Source organism: Pimephales promelas, chromosome 20 (genome assembly GCF_988280905.1).
Source record: "Pimephales promelas chromosome 20, fPimPro1.hap1.1, whole genome shotgun sequence".
NCBI lineage: Eukaryota > Metazoa > Chordata > Actinopteri > Cypriniformes > Leuciscidae > Pimephales > Pimephales promelas.
Window position 1 is genome coordinate 9,646,922 of NC_142788.1, and position 13,013 is coordinate 9,659,934.

The following is a 13,013-nucleotide window of genomic DNA, read 5'->3' on the forward strand; positions in this document are numbered from 1 at the left end:
TCTGAAAACAGATACAAAAACATATGAATGGGGTTGTACGAATTTATTCAAATTAGCCTCAAATATACGAATTGCCGTGAGAGTGTGTTGATGTGTCCCATCATTTTTATACTACATCAAGTCAAGTAAGTACATTCTTCTTTTCTTGTGATCCCAATATATTTTTTTTTTCTTTCTCGAGATTACGACTTGCTTTCTTGTAATCACAACATAACAAAATAATTGTTTTCTCATTGATCATGGCTCACTTTTAACTTCATGACCAACAAACAAAATAATGATTAATAATACATTTTTCATGTTGGTTTGTTATGGGCAAAATGTGTCCTTTCCAAATGGTTATCATTTAGAGTGAGATAGTAGAATGGCTAAAATACACTCACCTAAAGGATTATTAGGAAGACCATACTGATACAGTGGTTGACCCCCTTTCGCCATCAGAACTGCCTTAGATCTACGTGGGATTGATTCAACAAGGTGCTGAAAGCATTCTTTAGAAATGTTGGCCCATATTGATAGGATAGCATCTTCCAGTTGATGGAGATTTGTGGGATGCACATCCAGGGTACGAAGCTCCTCTTCCACCACATCCCAAAGATGCTCTATTGGGTTGAGATCTGGTGACTGTGGGGGCCATTTTAGTACAGTCAACTCATTGTCATGTTCAAGAAACCAATTTGAAATGATTCAAGCTTTGTGACATGGTGCATTATCCGGCTGGAAGTAGCCATCAGAGGACGGGTACGTGGTGGCCATAAAGGGATGGACATGGTCAGAAACAATGCTCAGGTAGGCCGTGGCATTTAAACGATGCCCAACTGGCACTAAGGGGCCTAAAGTGTGCCAAGCAAACATCCCCCACACCATTACACCACCACCACCAGCCTGCACAGTGGTAACAAGGCATGATGGATCCATGTTATCATTCTGTTTACGCCAAATTTTGACTCTACCATCTGAATGTCTCAACAGAAATCGAGACTCATCAGACCAGGCAACATTTTTCCAGTCTTCAACTGTCCAATTTTGGTGAGCTCTTGCAAATTGTAGCCTCTTTTTCCTATTTGTATTGGAGATGAGTGGTACCCGGTGGGGTCTTCTGCTGTTGTAGCCCATCCGCCTCAAGGTTGTGCGTGTTGTGGCTTCACAAATGCTTTGCTGCATACCTCGGTTGTAACGAGTGGTTATTTCAGTCAAAGTTGCTCTTCTATCAGCTTGAATCAATCGGCCCATTCTCTTCTGACCTTGAACAGGTGTTGCTAATAATCTTTTAGGTGAGTGTATATAAGTGTTCATTGTGCAAAAATAACAACATCAGATCAATTGCTAGTGTTTTTTTTTTCAGTAACAAATGCAGTTTTATTTGTGTATTTAACATCTTTAATTGGTCTAGAAACAGATATGCGTATGAGTGACGTATGCCTCAGACAAAAATTATAAAATTCTTTTAGTTCCTTGGATTCAACCCAGTTTTTTTCCTCATCTGGTTTAAAATAAAATGACGTGTGTGTGTGTGTGTGTGTGTGTGTGTGTTATATATTTACACCCATGTCATGTAATTATATATATTCTGTAACTTATATTTATACATAAATATATTTTATAGTTATGTATATTCTGTAACTAATAGGGGGCTTTTCCCCCTATTTTAATTTAAATGTATGCTCAGTGAAGGAGAGGGGGGTTTCCTTAGACTCTGAGAAAACTGCAGTAGCTGGTTGTACAGGTTTTACATGGGTTGGGTCCATGGAAGAAAAAACAGGCACTTCAAACTTCCCTCTTCGTAACATGTCTATCTCTTTTTTTTTCAGTCCAATGTAGAGTCTTTGACCTAGCATATGTTAAGCGCTTCATAGTGTTCAATAATAAACTGTGGCTGCCAGCTTTTTGGATGTGTCCTGTAGCTGTCCTGCTCACTCTGCCATCCAGAAAGATTTGATCAATTGATATTTGAATGTTGTGGTTGTGCAGGCTAGATGCAAATGTGTTCCTGGACGTGTTTTGGAGATGTTTTGTAAGGTATTACTCATAGCTTTTTGGTTCTGACGTTTTTGAAGATCATAATCTTTCCTTGTATGGCAGTGTAAGCAGAATCTTGTCAAGTTTCCTGGAGAAATATAACACTTAAACCAATGTTGAAACAGCATTTAGATATATTCTCTTAAACTATCAGAGAGTTCAGCATTACTTGGCCATGCCTTAAAATGCTGTCCTTATCTGTAATCTGATCTAGGGCAGCAGCTGCTTGCCTACTTGTTGCCCTGTTGTTCTTTCTGAAAGGGTGTGTGTGCGCGTTGGTGAGGAGTGTGCAAGAGGAGAGTTGTTGATGAGCAAAGGCCTTTTCCCTGTTGACAAGCATTGCAGCTGTTTTTCCAAGTCTCCGAAGAGAACAGTCTCCTGTCTGTGCTGCTTAACCTTTTGTCAGATAAACCAAGACGAGTGTTTTTCACCTACAGAAGAAAACATTGTCAAAGTGATCCCCGTTCACACGGATTCATAAAAACGACAAAAATCGTTGTATTATTCATGCCAGGCCAGTAGATGGCGATGTCACTTTGTAAAGATACTACGCACCTACAGGCTGAACACGTAATAGATAAAATGCGCACGACGTAACCGTTTTCAAAATTTTCACAAACTTTTGTAGTTTACACAGAGACGATAACGGTGTCGTTTTTTAAAAACGTGCACTTTGAAACCCCTTTTCAAACGTTTGCATTTCCAGGCCCCAAAACGCTGTTGTGGTGTAATTGAATGGCCAATGCGCATACAAAATTTGCCAATTTTAGTTGAACATAGTGTCGTGGCTCAACTGAACTCAACTCAAGTTAATAATATATATATTATATTTTTATATAACATAAATTCTAAATATTTAGGGGAGTAAAACGGTTACTATGATGCGTAAACCTTTAAAATATACACTATTGTTAGAAACTTTTGGTTCAGTAAGCTTTTTTTAAATGAGTTTGGAAGACGTCTCTTAAGCGCTGCAGTTTTAAAATGGTGTTTCCTTCACAAGATGCTGTAAAAGACGCGAGACGCAAACACAGGCGCCAAACACGTCCGTCTAGACGGTTTACATAAATGCGTGGGCGGGGCCTGTTACAATGTGATGTCACAATGTGTAGAAGCCGCGAAAGACTCATTGTGAGACGCTGTTTATGATTAATGGGGAGTATATAAAAGGAGTGGGTGGATTTTACCATTGGGTGGCCGTGTACACACTGACAACACGCATTCATTTTCTAACACCATGTAAAAGTGAATAGGGTAGGGTTATTAGAGTCTCGGAATGTGGCCCGAACCCAGAGTACTCCCTCTTATCTCTAGTTAGGATAGTAACCATGGCAAGGCAATGAAATAGATAAACTTCTCATCTGGCAAAACACCAGTGTATCTTATTTTGCATGGGGGCTTGTTTTACTGTGAGATTTTCCCATGTTGATTGTAGTGTGCTGTGGTGTTCTTTCGGCACGCCTACGTTATCTATTGGATGTCTCTAAGGCTACGTTCACACTGCAGGCTGAAACGACCTAATTCCGATTTGTTTTGCCCCTATGCGACCTGTATCTGATTTTTTCATGACAGTCTGAATGCCACAGATCCGATCTTTTCAAATGCGACCCAGGCCACTTGGGTATGTGGTCTAAATACGATATGTATCCGATCTTTTTAAATGCGACTTTAATCTGAACGGCCAGGTCACATATATCCGACCCGCACGTCATTGCATGCACCTGTAGCTAGCCAATACACGCTAACTCCAAGGCGTTTCTGCACTGTTATGGGCCGCTGCAGACGAGTCTCTTCCCCAGTGTTGTGCCTGAACGCGTTCAATGAACGATAGTGCATGAATGCGTTCATATTTTGGGCGAACGTGACAGTTCACGTTCACCCAAAATAAACGTACTGTATTACTGCCTGATGAACATTACTGTAAACACGTTCATTCTGGTGTCTGTGAACGTGCGCTCTCTGTCAGTTTAACTTCGTACAGTAGGGTGCCAGATTTCCAGGTGAAAACCTGGCTAAAACACATGTAAACATGCCTTAAAATGTAGCGAAAAAACCCAATCTGGCAACACCAGCCACCAGTGTCGCACCGCGGCCGCCGGCGACAAAGCAAGGAGCGCCGAGGACGCGCACTATCAATTAAACGGGTTTTATGATGAGGTCTGTGAGGATCGTAAAAATCTTACATTTATGTGCAAACTTTGCCCGTCGATAAAATAATTGTTGTCTGTGTTTGTATATGGGCTGTGGCAATAATAATAATAATAAAACAAAAGCTCGCAACATATGGAAAAAAAGAACTATTCCGCAAACAATAAGTGACGTTGTTGACCATTGATTACTCTTCTGCGCATGCGGGTCACTTCTGGGTCAGTTCACGTTCACCCAGGAGATCACAAAAGGTCGCATTTAATTGGAAACATGAACGGCCTTGCAAAAAAATCGAATTTTTTCAAAAAATCGGAATTGAGCATTAAGCCCTGCAGTGTGAACGTTGCCTAATAGACCAGATTTTTCCCTAAAATTGGACAGGAGGGGCTCTAGGAAAGGAATCGAATCAATCTGCGCCCCAAGACTGTCTCCAGTCCACACCCCACAGAAACAGATTCGGTCCCCGACCTCGAGTTTTACATTAAACTCACTACTCTACCACACATCAACATGGTTTCATGATCCCTCAATTTCCCAATTAACATTTCAGAGTAATTTATGTTTGTCTCTTACCCAATTGTCCGCACCATTTGAGTTCAGTTTAGAATCAAGAGGATGATGCAAAAATAAAATACAGTGCAATCAGTTGGAAGTACAGTGGATTCAGTTATAAAAGCAATTAAGAGTAAAAAGATGATGCATAGATAAACTTCTCATCTGGCAAAACACCAGTGTATCATATATTACCTTTTATTGTTCAAATTTGCTCAAACAAAAGTACCAAATGAACCATGGCAAGTGTGAGGAGACTGTTGAGGAACATAGGTGAGTCGTCTACGAATTTATAGACCTCCTCTTAGGGTGCTTTCACACCTGTCTCATTTAGTTCAGTTGAATCGCACTAGGGTTCGTTTTCCCTCTTGGTGCGGTTCGTTTGGGCAGGTGTGAAGGCAGCAATCGCACTCGGGTGCGCACCAAAAGCGGTCCAAACAAGCGTTCTAGAAGGTCTCGGTACGCTGTGAAACGAACTCTGGAGCGGTTCGTTTGTGGTGAGAACGTGATCCGACCGACCGAACAGACCCAACTGCCAAATAACAGCGTGTTTTTGGACTAAACCAGCTGCCGTTGTAAAACAAAATGATTATTTATATAGCCAATAGCGCTCCCTTTAAGCCATGACTGACCGCGTTCTGCACTCTCACTAAAACACTCATCATAAACACTGAAGTTGTCCGCACTGCACAGTGAATCTCTTATTTATATCGCGTCTATACTTTGTTGTTTATGAGGGGATTTGCAAAAGGATAAAGCTCGTGCTGATTCTGAACATACATTGGGAGTGAATTCTCCGCATGTCAGCTGGATTTTGCTTGTTCCTCTTTGTTTACTTCAAGGAGTTCTGTTGGAATTTTTACGCACGTTAATTCTGACCAATCGAAGTGCAGTTATGGAAATATGTTCTAGACATATCTGGCCAACGAGTGATGTGGATGTTGTTGTCACGTGACTATTTTGGTTCGTTTCATCAACTCATCAACTGATTCGGACCAGAGCAATCAGTGTGGTGTGAAAAGGAACCAAAACCTCTGAAAAATGCTACAAAGTGTAATTTTTCTCCCTTGGTCCGGACCAAATGAACCGAACTACAGATGTGAAAGCACCCTTATGCTGATTGGGTAGATCATTTGAATGTGCTTCTCCCGAACTTTGTTAATAAATCATCATTAATAATTATAATATAATCAAGTTTATGTTTGATAATTATTATTTGTTTCTCAAATGAGTGTTTGCACTGAATGTCTATGAATATTTGAATGGAGACTTGTATTATATTATTGTGGTTGTTCTAGATTAAGGAAGTGGGAGTGGAGTTCAGTATAGACCATTTTGTAAGATGTAAACAACACTGGTCCAGAAATCCTTCCTGTTTCAGTTTGTAACTGTTTTCTTTATTTCACATGTAAAGAAAAAATCTTAAAGATGTTTGTGTAACTTTTTGATTCAGTTTTATATGTTCTGTTGGTTGTATTTTATCTCAGCTTTTATGTAGTGTTAAACTGAAACAGGAAGTGCTTCTGGACCAGTTTTGTTTACATCTTGCAAAATGGTCTATAGGGAAAGCAACTCAAGTGGCGCATGTTACAAATGTGCCGCAATCTTCCATATGTTTTCCATCATTCTGTTAGATTGAAATATCTGTAAAAAAACACACAAAAAAAACACATTTCCCCTCCCATAGACCCTCCCTTCGAAGAAAACGGGACTAGTAGTGGTTGAAAGTGAACAAAAGAGATGTATTAAATACCAGGTGTAAACAGGAATGTGTGTCTCTTGTCTTCTTGTGATCCGATCCATCAAAACGCATCATAACACCAGATGTATGCAGGGCCCAAGATGATATCAGTGTAATTTTGGGGTGAAATCAGCCCGATCTCTATAGCCTGGGAAAACCCAGACAACTTCCGGCAAATTTAGATTTGCTCTGAAAGTTAGTCTGGCAAAGAGCTCATTCAAGCCCATTTCCAATCCGTCGAAATCGAGGCACCAGTCAGAAACGTTGGGGTGGGCTTTACACAATGATGACAACGCTGAGATTTTGAAGCAAATTTTGTAGCCTACATTACACAGATGGATGCCACCGTCGAACATCACTCGTTCGAATCAGCTATCACGTCTGTTTTAAGTGATTTGAACGCTTCCTTTTAGTTAAAAACCGAGCAAAGAACAACAATCGGAGCGCAACGCTCTGCGTACGTCATCTCCTTCATCACTCTGATTGGTTTTAGGTCTATCCGCGACGTCCATTGGCGACGCTCCTCTGGACAACATGACATCATGACTTTTGCGTAAACATACACGGCAATTTCAAATCAAGTGGCGTGTTATCTCGACGCATTTTGAGCTATCCGCGTGTATGTCTACGCCATTAACGTCCGCGTCATTCCGCGTGTCTGTACACGCCGTCAAATGTCAGAGCAAAACGAAGCAAAATGTAGATCTACATCTGGGGAGCTATGTTTTTCTTTCCTAGGATTGTAAGGGAACAGTCATAAATGCCATTAACCCCAGTGACGGTTAGGTTTAGGGACGGGGTTGAGGTAAGTCATATATTTATATAATAACGTTAAGTCAACGACGTTCATAAACACGCTGAAAGCGATTATGCGTGTTGATAGCACGCCAAAAATGGAAATACGAATTGCCGTGTCATACACGCGCTACTTCATGAGATCAGTCTGCTCTGGAAATGATTTGTCTATGACGCTTTGCCAGACCATAACTCAGTTACAACTGAGTCTGGGTCTGGTTTTATCCAGGCTACCCGATCTCATGAAAGTTCGTATCTATAAAACGAATGTTATTTCTTGTGCGATTTATACGCCAAAGATCGTTTTTGCGTCTATATGATACGCAGTTTTCACGTGCCTATGATACGCACTTTATGGCGTGTAATACGCACAAACACCCCGCATCCCTCCCCCCTAAACCTAACCAAGGGATTTTCATATGCACGCTAAAACCATTTTTGGCGTATAAATAGCACGAGAAATGACATTCGTGGTATAGATAGGCACTTTCATGAGACTTTGTTGGGTGAAATGCATAGCCAACCTGTTCTTGAGCTTTCACTCTCACTTTAATTTGCTCAATAAAACGTACCCTCCCAAGTCCCTTAAAGTGTGTACAATAGCCCAATGCGACGGTTAAAGGTTTAGACAAGATGCTTCTTTAATGAACACTGGTTATCCATCAAGAGTGTTGGATGCTTTTGGTTTGTCACTTGATTCTGTAACCCGATGTCTCTTCAGAGGCCAGGCGCTGTTGGTGACAGCGGATGACCTTTTCATAATGTCTGCTCACAGATAAGGCAACAAGTTTCAAACCAAGGTCAATACTCATCAGCAATACGCACCAAACACAAGCACAACAATTCAAGACTGCAGAACTTACTAATGATTGTTATTCTTAAACTGCTGGATCCCATGTTCGGGTTCTGAATTGTTTCAGGTCTTAAGCTGATATGTAGTAAAGTAAACCTTTGGCGTTCTCATTTATGTGTTGTAGTTTTTCTGGCCCTCAATACTATTGTTGCCCAGGTCTTGATAGCACTGGCTTGCAGGAGTGCTGAACCCAGTCACCCTAAAACAGCAGTATTGTCCTTGGGGAGCTCAGTGTGTTTCCTGAGCCTTAGTGGATGCCTAAATTGGTCAGGCAACCCACACTCCCACTCCCACCCCCTATGATTTCCCTGTTCTTCAGGCCCTTTTTTGGACTGGGGTGCTCGTAAGTGAGAGGGAAGGAGAGAAGAGGACTGGAGGGGAAGGACGGGGGTGTGAGTGACACAACAGATCGGGAGAGAGAGAGATGGACAGAGAGTGTGTTAGCGACACTGTAGCTTTCTTAATAAGGGCATGTCTGGAATGTCAGCCCTTCTCTCTCTGTAGGTCCATACCAGTGGTCTCCTCTACTCCTCATGATAACCGCTTTGGCTGTTTCTGAAGTCCAGTCGTGGCTTTTCTTGCATATTTGCCATATTATGGTTATTGTAGTCACTTGTTGGGATGGGATCCTAAACAGTTCTTTAACTAAAACTGTTGTAAATATTTCAGAGTTGGCACATCTTTGAATGAATGCTGACGTGAGAGTAAACCCAAAACAGTTAAAAATGGCTTAGCAGTGGTAAATCTATTAAAAAAGCGTTTTTTTCTGTCTTGAGAATGTTGCAGTATCTTTGAATGAGTAGGACGGAGCGCTCACCAAATTCATGGCCACAAAAATGCTTTGTGGGCAGCTCTTATTAGTTTTTAAGATTCATTTTGCACATGGCCTCAGTGACTTCACTAAAGAACGAAGGCCCTAATGGTAATTTCCTTAGGATGAATTCCGGCGTTTGTTTGTAGAGAAGTTATGGGCTGTTATTATAGACCACAAATAATAAATACTGTACATTTAAAGTTAAGAAGTTTGGAGTCAATAAGATAAAAAAAAAGTAAGAAATGAATACTTTTATTCAGCAAGGACACATTCAATTGATTAAAAGTGACGGTAAAGACATTTATATATTTATGTTACAAAATGTTTCACAATTTCCACAGAAATACTGTATGTAGCAGCACAACTGTTCTCAACATTGATAATAATAATAAAGATTTCTTGAGCATCATGATTTTTAGAGGATCATGTGACCCTGAAGACTGGAGTAATGATGCTGAATATTCAGCTTTAATCCCAGGAATAATTTACATTTTAAAATGTATTCAAATAGAAAACAGTTACAGTATTTTGAAATGTCATAATGTTTCATAATATTAGTTTGTAGTTGTACTGTATTCTTGATCAAATATATGCAGCATTGGAGAGCATAAGAGACTTCACCAACCCCAAACGTTTGATCGGCGGTATAGCCTATACTGTAATTTGTTTATGTAGTGTATTGAAATGTTAATTTTGGGGTTGTAATCACAAGATTTTTTTGCTTTTTACATGTTTTGTTTGGTTTTTACAATACGGATTTTTTGAAAGCAGCTTTACAGTGATAATAGGAAATGAATGCAATAAAGATTGTTTTGGCTGGACAGCAGCTCTAGAAAAAAGTCATTTTCTAGCTTAAAGAGTTAGTTTGGTATCATTGTAAGCCCTCTTTTAAGATCGTTTCTGATGAAATGGAAGTCAAGTCAAAGTGCAAAGTTTTTGAAAACGTGTTTTGAAAGCGTTTCATCTTCGTGTAAACTTCAAAAACATGAATCTGTGAAAACCGTGATGGCATGCACTTTCTTATTACACATTATATAAATATAATTATTTCGGTGACTTTAATGCTTTGGCCGAGTTTGATTCATTTTTGCAAATCCATTTCTTTTATACTGAATTTTGTCAAGAAAAAAAAGGCTTTTTTTTTTTTTACAATACGTTGATATGTCACTCAACCCTATTTTATTAAAAATATTTGAGAATAGACAGCTTCCATTATACTTGATTACTATTATATTGGTCAATGTTGCTCTGCCAGTCTTGTTTACACCAAGGAAATGTATCAGTGCCTTCAGTAGATTCTCTTGATTTTCAATACTAGTGCTATTAATACCTTCCAGCTCACGAAAGCTGTAAAGCACGTCCTTGAAAATCTGATATCTCGTCACCTGAACTTCACTTGACATCAGGAGTCTGAAAAATCTGGCGCCTTGCTCGGCAGCTCAGTGTGTTCCGACAGCCATTTTGTCTTTCCTGTCCAATTCTCCTCTTTCCCCTGTCGCATAATGGGATAAACTGATTGACAGGGCATATGCAAATGATTACATGATCCTGAAAGATTCTTTATTTGAAGTAGGGGTGGGAAAAGCTCCAGCTCCAAAGGGAGATTCATGGTCACACCATCTGGACTGATAGTAACTGTCAACCCTCCTATTGGTCTTGAGCTGTCTCAATTAATCAATTGTTGTAAGACAGTCTGGAATGGGCGGCTGATGATCCTCTAAAGTTGTCTGGGATACTTTTTACTTGTATTTGCTGACCTTGTATTCCTTCTTCCACTGATCAGAAAATGCGATATTTTTGAGGAGTCTTCATGTAGTCGTTTCCATACAACAACATTCATATATAATACAGCTTCTAAGCTCCTCATTGGTTAAAGAAAATACCAAAAAGGCCGCATATATAATCCATTTGACCCGTGTGCTATATATTTTTTTAAATCTTTTGCTGCCACACAATAGTTTTGGGTGAGAAGCAGATCATAATTTAGGTATTTATTCTCTGAAAACCTTCCCCTCCAGTGATCTGTTAATTCAAGGACAATTGTGACCGGTTCACTGAGTCAATAAGATGAATGATTCATTAGTTCATTCATACATTCCACAAACTGTTCAGTCGGATTTGTGACTCAGACAAACTGGTTATTCGACTGACTTGTTTCTAGAGAACTCAATGAGCTATTGATTAACAGATTCTAAGTGAATAAAAACATGTATTTCAGTCTGTTCACATGACTTTGCGAATGTGTTTTATGTTATTTTTTTTAATTTTTGGAGATTAATTTGCAATGAAACGCAAGCAGTGACGGATCTTTTCGTACTGTGATGTACAGGCGAATGAAACGGGAGATAGCAGCTTGTTTTAAAAAAGGGTCAAGATTTAAGTGGACTAAATGATTAGAAAATTCAGCAGAAAAGAGTTGTGACACTTTGCTTAAAATTAGTTCAAAGACTTTAAATTAAATTAATGCATCATTCACACTGAGAGGAATAACATTTAGAACATAGTGACTTTTCGATTTACAATTTCATGCGCAATGACCAAATTCTCATTTCACGATAACCATAACAATATAGTTTTTTTTGTGTGTGTTATTTTATCTAAATTCTGTTATTAAAAGTAAGAAACAAAAAACCAAATTACAAACAATAGGACAAATATAAAAATATGAATTAAAATAATTTAGTTTTCAGGCAGGTTTATTTAACATGTAGTCAGAAGTAGTACATAAATGTAATAATCAAATGTAAAAATAAAATATTGCGTAGTCTCCAATTATTTTTATTAAAGCTAAAAAAAAGTTGTTCAGTCAAGAGCAGTAAGTTACTTTCTCTTTTGTTTGATTCACATTAATGACGCAGAGCATAAGGTTTATTAGGCTGCTGTCACTTACACGGATCCATTATACTGATACACATCCGGTTTACACACAAACTGTTTACTCTCAAGGCCAATTTATACTTCTGCATCAAGGGTACGCCGTAGTGTACGGCGTTGGCTACGCACGTAGGCGACGCCGTTGTGAGCATTTATACTTCTGCGTTCAGGTCTTGGTTGCTCTGCAGTACTGCTCCGAAACGCTAGTTGGCGACGGAGGGTTTTAATGCTCCACTGTGTTTAGATTCCTCACGGCTAGGTTACTACAAGCAATAGCGACTGAAAGAGAGCGGATCATGTTGGAGTTGGAGCTTATTAAGGTGGAAAAACAGTTCACTTTAGTGAAATTACTAAAACTGAAAGGCAGAAATTAGAGAAGACGTCGGAGGAGATGAAACGTGTGGAAATCATAGACAGTGGTGGAAATGCGTGAGAAGGTACGTGCGGAAATGCGTAGGAGGAAATGCGATGCTACCAAGCCGACCAATCACCGATCTTGCGGTCCGCGTCGTCGCAACGTTTAAGGCCAATTTATACTTCTGCGTAGGGTGCGCGCAGTAGGTACGGCGTAGCATACGCACAGACGCGTCCCATATCGCGTACCCTTCGCCGTCGCCTGACGCGCACCTCCTCAAAAATCTAACTACACGTCGCGACGACGCGGACCGCAAGATCGGTGATTGGTCGGCTTGGTAGCATCGCATTTCCTCCTACGCATTTCCGCACGTACCTTCTCACGCATTTCCACCACTGTCTATGATTTCCACACGTTTCATCTCCTCCGACGTCTTCTCTAATTTCTGCCTTTCAGTTTTAGTAATTTCACTAAAGTGAACTGTTTTTCCACCTCAATAAGCTCCAACTCCAACATGATCCGCTCTCTTTCAGTCGCTATTGCTTGTAGTAACCTAGCCGTGAGGAATCTAAACACAGTGGAGCATTAAAACCCTCCGCCGCCAACTAGCGTTTTGGAGCAGTACTGCAGAGCAACCAAGACCTGAACGCAGAAGTATAAATGCTCATAACGGCATCGCCTACGTGCGTAGCCAACGCCGCACATTACGGCGTACAGAAGTATAAATTGGCCTTTAATTACATTTTTGAAGAGGTGCACGTCAGGCGACGGCGAAGGGTACGCGGTATGGGACGCATCTGTGCGTATGCTACGGCGTACCTACTGCGCGCACCCAACGCAGAAGTATAAATTGGCCTTCACT

General features: G+C 40.2%; 1 protein-coding gene across 6 annotated transcripts in view; it reads left to right on the plus strand.

Annotated features, from left to right (window-relative positions):
• Positions 1-13,013, plus strand: part of tead3a (TEA domain family member 3 a) — a 69,434-nt gene that overhangs the window by 5,698 nt on the left and 50,723 nt on the right. The window lies entirely within an intron of this gene.